Source organism: Malania oleifera, chromosome 13 (assembly GCF_029873635.1).
Source record: "Malania oleifera isolate guangnan ecotype guangnan chromosome 13, ASM2987363v1, whole genome shotgun sequence".
NCBI lineage: Eukaryota > Viridiplantae > Streptophyta > Magnoliopsida > Santalales > Ximeniaceae > Malania > Malania oleifera.
In genome coordinates, this window is record NC_080429.1 from 23,250,801 (window position 1) to 23,262,182 (window position 11,382).

The following is an 11,382-nucleotide window of genomic DNA, read 5'->3' on the forward strand; positions in this document are numbered from 1 at the left end:
ATTCTTTTTTTCTAATTTGATTGGATGTGTATAGTGCGGATTCGATCTAAATGAATCTATATGTTATCATTTTTTTTATTTTATTTTATTTTTTTGTTTCGATGCAATTTTCTGTAAATGTTTCTTTTTTGTAATATTTTTTTTCTAATGCGGGTTGGATCTATTGAATAAATCTATATGTTTTCATCTATTTTCTCTTTTATTTATTTTTTCGATGCAATTTTCTTTAAATTTTTTTTTTTTTTTTGTAATCTTTTTCTAATGAAGGTTGGATCAACTGAATGAATTCACATGTTTTCATCTATTTTTTCTTTTATTTTATTTTTTTTTTGTTTTGATGCAATTTTCTCTAAATATTTTTTTATGTAATTTGATACATAAATTTTTTGATGTGATTTTTTTTCATAATAGTATAAATTCAGATTTTTTGGTATAATTTGGATTTTTTTTTTCGTATGCTAATTATTTAGATGTCATGCGGAAAATAACTTTAAAACATTCGCTTTTTTGGTTCAAGTTAAAATCTAGTCGTTAATTCAAAATTCGATTCAAACTTTGTATCTAAAACACAAAAATAAAAAACTGAAGACTTAATTTTTGTAAAAGCAGTTGGATGTTTGACAAGGAATGTGATAAAATCAATTTTTTTTTTTAATAAAAAAGTGGAGTAAAATAAAGAGCATATTAATAAAAAATAGAAAGAGTGATCATTTTTATTTTATTACTAAGTATGAAACCTTACATTGAGAATAACAAAAAATTTAGGGTTAGAATCATTTTTATTAATATTAATCTGCTCCACAAATTGAACTAAAATTTATGAGAGATTTATTTATTAAAATCATTAAAGAAGTTTCTCAAATTAACTCGTCCATTAGGTTTAATTTGAGGAGTCCTCAAATTTTTTTTCATTAATATTAATACTAATAAGCTCCGCAAATTGAACTAAAATTTACAAAAAAATTTTACTATAAGATCATCAGCAAAGTTTCTAAAACTAACACGCCCACTAGATTACTTTTATATATATAGATGGGCAAGATCTTCTTTCTAATTGGGTAAATTTTATATTGATAATCTTGAAACTTTAGTATAAAGAGCTGCACTTAAATTTTGAAAATTCAATTTGTAGCACTATTAGTCCTAAATGTAATGTTTAGAACAATATTAGTTTACATTAAATGCATAATAAACTTAATTGAGATTTTAACTAAATGGGAATACATTTTAAAATATTATATCATCAAAGTAGATTAATCATCTTGGAAATTGGTTTCAATTTACATTTTTAGTCAATTGAAAAATTAGTTAAATTTGTTGTGAAATGAATGGTGGATGTCACCATCCATGTAACTGCCACATCTCCCTCATATTTCACATGCATGTGAATCCATTATTATTATCAGACAAATCAACTTGCTCCTCCCACGGCTATATAAAAGGGATCACCTGATTGAGATGAAGAGAGGAAAAATGAAGAGTGCAGAGTACAAAATACAGAGTGCAAAGTGCAGAATATTAAGCGTGCAAAAAATAGAGAAGAAAGAAGTTGGAGAGAAAAGAAAAAGTGAGATATTTTGTAAGATAAGAAGGTGAAATATTTATACAAAAGTCAAGTAAATTTTGTAATTCCTCTTAAAATAGTGGGTTTCAGATCTCATTCGTCCGTGGAGTAGGTATAAATCGAACCACGTAAATCCGGTCTCACTTTTATTTATTATTTATTTTTATTTTACTTTGCTTGTGTTCATTACTTTCTAATTATCCATGTTTATTTATTCCTATATTATTTTATAACACGTTATCAGCTCGATGTTCTACCCAACTGATATATTTATATATATACCGCCTTAATGGACGGTTTTATTTTTGTTTATTAATACCGCTTCAATGACTGGTTTTATTTTTATACTGTCTATTTATATATATATATATATATATATATATATATATATTATATTACTATTTCTATATTATTTCAGTTAGTATGTTTCGCTTTTCTAAATCGCTTTATTATTGTTAATTTATTCAGATGTCGAGTCTAAGCAAAGTTGAGTTTGTTCCCCTTAACATCAGAGGCAACAACTATCTCTCATGGATTCTAGATGTAGAAATTCATTTGAATGCAATGAACTTAGGAAATACAATATTAGATGGAAATACTGCATCTCAACAAGATCGCACTAAAGTCATGATCTTTATCCGACATCATTTAGAAGAAAAATTAAAAACAGAATGCCTCACCGTTAAAGACCCACTCGTCCTATGGAGAAATTTAAAGAATAGGTTTGACCATAAAAAAAAAAAAGTGATTTTACCAAAAACTCGATATGAACGGTTGCACCTAAGGTTGCAAGACTTTAAAACTGTCAGTGAATATAACTCAGCTTTACATAAAATTAGTTCGAAGCTAAAGTTATGCGAATAAAATATTACTGATGAAGACATGTTAGAAAAAACTTTTACTACTTTCCATCCCACTAATGTGCTCCTGCAGCAACAATATAGGGAAAGGAAATTCACTAAATTTTTCGAACTTATATAATGTCTTCTTGTCGCTGAACAAAATAACAAGCTTTTGATGAGAAATCACCAAACCTGTCCAATTGGTTCCATAGAATGGTTGTGGGTATGGTCGCGGTCGTGGTCAAAATAATTATTGACATCAACGTGAGGTAACAAACCCCCAGAAGAAGGCGAATGATCAGAATCAGTGACCCAAACACTATGAAACTAAATGTTACAGATGGGGAGGAAAAGATCATTGGTCGCGTACCTATCGTACACCCAGACACTTGGTAGATTTATATTAACATCCATAAAAGAAAAGGAAAAGAGTAAAGAAATAGAAACAAATTTTGCCAATAATATTGTTCCAATGGACCTTGATACTGAATAGTCCAACTCTGTGTATCTTGATGTTGCTGATTTCCTTGTAAATCCAGATGAAAATAATGATGTAATATTTTAGGACATATATATAGTAAGTAATATTGTATTTTGATAAATTGTTGCTATTATTATAGTAATGAGTTTTTTTTAAAATATTTGCTGTAGTAAAAATTATCTTAAAGCTTTGAACGAGCCTAAGATGTCTATGGAAGAAGTTTGTATAGCTGACAGTGCTACAACACACACAATTCTCCTAGATAGAAAATAATTCCATTATTTGAAAATATCATCAACAAATGTTAATACAATATTTGGGTCTACAAATTTGATTGAAGACTTCGGAAGAGGTAATATAAAGTTACCCAATGGTATTTTATTACAAATCGATGAAACTTTATACTATAGCAGATCCAAAAGAAATCTGTTAAGTTTTAAAGATTTAAGACTCAATGGGTATCATATTGAAACCACAAATCAAGGTAGTAAAGAATTTCTTTACATTACTTCCATTATTTCTGGGAAAAAAAAATTTTTTTAAAAGTTGCCAACCTTATCTTCTGGACTATATTATACAAAGATTAAAGCAGTTGAATCATATAATGTCTTGCACCAATGACCCAAAGTTATTTATACTTTGGCATGATCGTCTTGGACATCCTAGAGATGTAATGATACGAAGGATCATTGAAAACTCATATGGTCATCCACTAAAAAATCAGAAGATTCTTTTGTCTAGAGATTTCATGCGTACTACCTGCTCTCAAGGAATTAATTGTCAAACCATCTGTTTCGAAAGTAAATTTTGAGTCACCCAGTTTCTTACAAAAAATTCATGGTGATCTATGCAGAACAATACATCCACCATCTGGACCATTTAGATACTTTATAGTTTTAATTGATGCATCCACTAGATGGTCACATGTTTCTCTGTTTTCTACTCAAAATGTTGCTTTTGCTAGACTTCTTTCTCAACTGATTAGATTACGAGCTCATTTTCCCGATTATCCAATTAAATCAATTCGTATGGATAATGCTGGTGAGTTTACATCCCAAACTTTTGATAACTATTGCATGTTACTTGGAATAAATGTTGAACATCCTGTTGCTCATACCCATACACAAAATGGTTTAGCCGAATCTTTTATTAAGAGACTTCAACTTATTGCTAGGCCTATGATTATGAGAACCAAATTGCCCATATCTGTTTGGGGATATGCTATTCTTCATGCTGCATGTTTAGTTCGTATAAGGCCAACTGCTTATAATAAATTTTCACCCATACAATTAGTCTCTAGGCAACAACCTGATATTTCTTATTTAAGAACTTTTGGTTGTACAGTATATGTTCCTCTTGCCCCTCCTTGAAGACCTAAAATGGATCCTCAACGTAAACTTGGTATTTATGTTGGTTTTGATTCTCCTTTTATTATTAGATATCTTGAACCTTTAATGGATAATTTGTTTAAAGCGCGGTTTCAAGATTGTCATTTTGATGAAACGGTATTCCCTACATTAGGGGGAGCAAAATTAGTGCCTGAAGCACAACATGAAATTATATGGAATGTCATGAGTTTATCTCATTTAGATTCTCGTACAAATCAATGTAAACTTGAAGTTCAAAAGATTATACATTTGCAAGGAATTACAAATCAGTTACCTGATTCTTTTGCAGATACCAAGGCAATACTAAAATCACATATACCTGCTGCAAATTGCAATTAAACATGGAAGACTTGTTGGTGCAAAAGATAAGACTCCCAGAAGGAGAAAATTGAAGTTTGTAAACGCTCCAGAAGAGGTTACAAAGGTAAGTAATCCAATCGACATTCACAAACCTAGTTCTCCTAAAAATGAAATCCCTATTATAGATTCTCCTGAAGAGAAATCTCCTCCTAAAGAGGAATCTCCTAAAGAGAAAACTCCTGAAGAGACATCCCTTGAAAAAGGACAGGTACTTGAAAATAATAATGAGATCTCAATACATTACACAGGAGAAATTTGGGATAGAAATAAAGTTGTTGTCAATAATACATTTGTATATGTAGTAGCTACTGACATTACTAGAAGTAATGAGGATCTTGAATCAAAATTTGTGAATGAATGTCGATATAGAAGTGATTGGTCAAAATGGAAAGAGACTATCACATCAGCAATAAACTCTCTTTTAAAAAGAAAAGTTTTTGGACTTGTAGTCCAGACACCAAAAGATGTCAAACCTGTTGGATACAAATGGGTATTTGTGCACAAGCGAAATGAAAATAATGAAATTACTCGATATAAAGCAAGGCTTGTGGCACAAGGTTTTTTGTAGAAATCCAGAATTGATTATGAAGAGACATATTTTCCTATAATGGATGGTGTAACGACCCGAATAAAATGGTATTCAAATAATAAAGAGAGGGAAATGGAGACCGGAAATAGAAGGAGGTCGTTGACTTCATTGACGAACACAGGGTTTCGTCGACGAAGGCTTTAAAGATTTCGTTGATGAACACAGGGCTTCGTCAACGAGAAAATACCAAAAGGGGTTCTGAGGCAGCCTGAATTTCGTCAACGAATACAGGGTCTCGTCGACGAAATTTGTGAAGGACTTGTCAACAAAGGTCAGCCTCGTTGACGAAATCCTCTGTTTTATAAGTATGAAAAATCCGGGGAAAATATCATTTTTAAGAAGCCTCTCTCTCTCTCTCTCTCTCTCTCTCTCTCTCTCTCTCTCTCTCTCTCTCTCTACGACTCTCTCTCCCTTCTCTATTCGTTTTCGGCCCCACCAGTTGTCGAATCGACGATCCGAAGCCACCACGACGCTCCTGGCGGAGTTCTCTCCAAATCTGCTGGAGCGGATCGTGGGAGAAAGCTAGTTGGAAATCATCACAAAGTTGAGGTAAGACTTTTTAAGCTATATTTGGTCTTGCGCTAGTTATAAGAAATGTTGTGCGCATGAAAATACTGAAGTTTAATACTGAGGGTTTTCAGTTTCGGAATATTGGTCAGGAAACCCCTTAGGTGTTAAACTTGAATGCTTTTAGGTAAAAACTTTCTACTCAATATATGGGTTTTTGACAGTTGAGGAAAATATTTAATGCTTAGAAATACTGAACTTTAATTCTGAGATTTTTCATTTTCAGGGTGTTGAGTTAGGAACCCTGCGGGTGCGGGGCAGTTTTATTAGGGGCTTTCCAGGAATCAGGTAAGGGGATAAACTAAGCTAGTTTCTGTTTTGAGAAAATGCTTATATATATATATATATATATATATATATATTTATCATTTGATTCATGGAAAATGTATAAGTTAATATTGTGGAAATAATCGTATGTTGAATATGTGGAAAATCTACTGTGTGGCATGAGTAAAAATGTTGTGAAATGCTATTTTCTGGGAATGTGGATGATATGAATTTTTATGATGGAAAATCAGCGTACGGGCCGAGATGTTTTTATGTATATATATGTGGATATGTTTGCCGGCGTACAGGCCGTACTATGTGATTTGTCGGCGTACGAGTCGTGCTATGTGATTTACCAGCGTATGGGCTGTGCTATGTGATTACGGTTTGCCAGCGTACGGGCTGTGCTATGTATAGCTGGCGTACGGGCCGAGTTATGATAAAATGTGTAATACTGGCATACGGGCCGATATTTTCATGATACACGTATATATGTGAATGATATGATTGATGTGAAAATAAATGATATAAGATATTTATGTATCACGGTTTCAATATATGTATATGATATCAGAACTTGGTTGGCTTGGTCTAGGCTAGCACTTGCACGGTACCGTTGCTATGTGTCCATGGTCCTCGTGATCATGATATCTGTGTTAACGCCACTGTACGGAATGGTGTGAGATTGGATGATCGATGTGGTTATGTTCGAGAAGTATGCTATTATCGCCCCTAGTGTATGGACCAGTTTGGGTAGACCCATCAGACCTACAGACTAGACTATAGACTTGGCAGTAGTAGGTCAACCATTGTCAGGTCGCGCCTTCGGGCCACACAACCTAGTCATGTGGGGGTAATACATGACAACAGTCAGCTAACCTACCAGGATTGTTTTATGATATTATTATTATGAGATGAGATATGTTATGGAAATGCAGTATGTTCTGCCATGTTGATATATATTGTAACACCCTGACCCCGAGGGGCCTGGGATATTAACTTTTTACTACTAATTTACAGCGGAAGCAAAATAAACTCAACTTTTATTAAACCAGAGCACTAATTATCCATATTACAATCATTTATTTCAAAAGAAGAAAAATTACACAAACATAAATATCTGAAACCATACTAATATTTCAAATAAATCTTAAATTTTTCTATCCCCACCCGTATGCTTGCTAAGCCTGATTTCCAACATGCTCTTCAGAGTTATCTGAAATAAAAATATGATTGGAGTGAGACGACGCTCTGTAAGTAAATAAGATTATTATTAGTGTGTGGCCAAAATGAGCTTTTAAAGAATTTCGTAAAATAATATTTAATACTATAACTTCAAGACTGCTTTTAGAATAAATATAGATTTAAAAATTTCTACATAAAACTTTTGTCATCAATTTCAACAGTAAATTTTTATAATCATATACTATAACTGCTAAATTAAACTTTTAACTTTAAAACTGTAAAAATATTTAATGATAAACATACATATACTTTTCCTTATACGTTTTCCTTAGATCATCATTTAAGTACCAAAATGATCATTTTCACGTAAACTTACACTTTTCCTTCAAATCATCAGTAACTTTGTACACGTAATTAAATATGTATAAACATATATTATAAAAACCACCCTTAGGCCTGTTTGCCATAAGTCATGTTTACCCCCATGACTGGGTTGTGCGGTCCGAAAACTGGACTTAGCTGGCTGGCCGACCAAACTAAATCAACGTACGTAAACTTTAAATGAGATTTTCCTTATTAAGTCCTGGTCCGGAACCAGGTGTGCACTCAGGAGAAATCCACTAACATAAATAACCACTCTGTAAACAGTGTGGGTGCACTCTGATCCGTATAAACTTTAAGCTGCGGTACCGAGTATCTGTAACTTTGAACTTTCGTTGCCATAAGGGGTTTTAAAATCATCTTATTATAATTTATGTAATTTAAAATAATAACGTGAAAATCTCATCTTTACTCATATTTTCATAAAAAATGTAAAGTAAAAATAAACTCATGCCACACAATTTTTGTGTTAAAAATATATATAATTTTATTTTTGAATAGAAATAAATGTTGAAAATTTACCCGAGGGGATTAGAACATTTCTTAACCAAAAAAATAGATACAAGTATATTAAAGATAGAACTGGTATAATTAAATACGTGTAAAAATAAACTCATGGAAATTTTGTGGAACTAATTAACATAATTAAAATTTACGTACAAAATAAACTCGGGTATGAATTTAAAATAAAAAAAAACTAACATAATCAAAATTTACTTACAAATAAATTCGGGTATAAATTTTGAATAAAAATACTAACATAATCAAATTTACTTACCTTCTTCTTTTACCGCGTGCTACGAACACAATAACTATCTTTAAAAAAAATGAGATCGGAAAGAGTGGGTGAGTGAGAACTTATTCAAAAATTCTCTCTCCACCACAAATTCTTTCGCTCACTACTTCTTCTCTTCCTTAGAAAATTGTTGTGAAAAATGAAGGTTGAGAGCTCCCTATTTATAGGAAAATTTTGGGGAAGAAATGAAATTTATGAAAGTATGGGGAGATGGGTGAAATTATAATTTTAAAAAAAAAATTAAAAATGGGCAAGGTATGGGTTGAGTGGAGGCTATTTGGGAGTGCTTGCCACTATTCCCACTAAATAAATTTTTAATTAATTACTTACCTAATTAATTAATCCATTACCTAACTAATTATTTTATTATTTTATTATTTTTCTTAATCATTATTATCATTATTATTATCATTGTTATTAATTTTAAACTACTTTTAGTATTTATTTTATTTTATTTTATTTTTGAACAAGAATTAAATTTAAATTTAAAAAACTCATGTGGGCCCCACACAACTTCGAGACCCAAATGGATCGTACGTAAGTCCAATAATGCTCATACAATTTTATGAGCCCTACACAGTTTCGAGACTCGTGTAAACCTCCATAAGGCTTCGGGACTCATGTGGGCCCCACACAGTCTTGTGGGCCCGCATAGGATACCTATATTATTATTATCTTATTATGTATTTCTACAAATTATGTCTGTCAAAACACTATTTTATGTATATATACTTCTTTACGTGTACAAACAGTGTCTATCCTGTTTATCCTATGAAATTTCATTTTGACCAGGCCGACCTCCAGGGAGCGACTGAGCCGCAATGGTCTCTGAGCACTCGCTTAGACAAGGTCTTTCTTAGACATCAAACATGGAATCAAGGATCCTACAAGAAAACACTTCTGTATTGATATTAACTTAATGACCATTTTTATTATTTTATTATTATTGTACTTTAATCATATATATATATATATATATATATATTTGGGTCATCACATATATATATATATATATATATATATATATATATGTTTTCCCAAATTTGATGAAATAGTACTAAATGTGTTATATATGATATATGTTGAACACGAATTACTTATGTTGTCACACACTAGTATTAGTTTATTTCCCTTACTGAGAGGTGTCTTACTCCTAAATTTCATTAACTTTTCAGGAGCCCCGGATAGGAGAGCGGGAAAAGCCCCGCAAAATTAGTGTTGTTTATCTGCCCTCTGCGAAGGGTAAGTCTTGGTAGGGATAGTTAGATTTTGAGGGAATTGTCCCTAGATTTATTTTTGGGATGTATATACTGAGAGTTAGTGGTTGTAGTACTCTGGTATGTATTGGGCACATTATGATGAGATGTATATAATTTTATATTTTCTACTGCGTAGGCTTCTGCTGTATGTCTTGTTATATCCTTGGTACCCACAGGTCCAGGTGGATGGTGACCTGCTAAGTTGGATTGTGAGATATGTAGTATTGACCTTATGATGCTGATAATATAAAAAAAAAAAAAAAAAAAGGTGAAAAATGAGCAGGTCGCGACAGATGGAATCACTTTCAAATTCCTAATTGGGCTAATAGTCACTAAACGACTAAGCATGCGTCTTATGGACGTAGTAACAACATACCTATATGAATCATTGGATGGTGAAATTTATATGAAAATCTGTGAAAGTTTTGAGTTGCCTGAAGCAAAACCTAGTAATTTATATTTAGTCAAACTCCAATGTTCCTTATATGGATTAAAGCAATCTGAGCGCATGTGGTACAATCGATTAAGTGAGTACTTAGTGAAAGAAGGATTCATAGATAATCAAATTTGTCCATACGTTTTTATTAAAAGATCAGAATCCAGATTTGGTATAATTGTTGTTTATGTTGATGATTTGAATTTAATTGGGACTCCTGAAGAGCTCACTAAAGCTGCTAATTATTTAATGGCAGAATTCGAGATGAAAGATCTAGGAAAGACAAAATATTGTCTTGGCTTACAGATTGAACATTTAAATGGAGGAATTTTTGTTCATCAATCTAAATATACTGAAAAGGTATTGAAACAATTCTATATAAATAAAGTTCATCCTCTGGGATCTCAAATGATGGTGCAATCACTTGATGTTAAAAAAGATCCATTTCGACCTTGTGATGAGGGGGAGGAATTACTTGATCCTGAAGTACCATATTTAAATACTATTTGTTCTTTGATGTATTTGGCAAATTATACTAGACCTGACATTGCATTTGCTGTGAATCTACTAGCAAGATATAGCTCTGCTTCTACTCAGTGACACTGGAATGGAATTAAATACATTCTACGTTATTTGAGATGTACATCTGATTTGGATCTATTTTACTCGTTTAATACCAAATTTCAACTAGTAGGATATGCAGATGCTGGATATCTATCCGATCCTCATAATGTTAAATCTCAAACTGGATATGTATTTATTTATGGAAAAACTGTTATATCTTAGAAATCAGTAAAACGGACGATTACAGCAACATCCTTCAATCATTCTGAAATACTAGCTATTCATGAAGCTAGTAGAGAATGTATGTGACTTAAATCAATGATTTGTCATATCCGAGAAAATTGTAGCCTTCAATCAACCAAGAATATTCCAACAGTTTTGTATGAAGACAATGCCGCATGTATAGCTCAACTGAGAGGAGGATACATAAAGGGTGACAAGACAAAACATATCTCTCCAAAATTTTTCTATACACATGAACTCCAGAAGAATGGTGATATAGATGTACAATAGATCCAATCAAGTGATAAATCTAACAGATTTATTCACCAAGACTTTACTAACTATAACATTAAAGAAACTGGTTCATCTTATCAGAATGAGATATCTTAAAGATCTTAGCTAGTAAGTCAATATATGGGTGACATCCAAGGGGGAGTGTTGTGAAATGAATGGTGGATGTCACCATCCATGTACCTGCCCC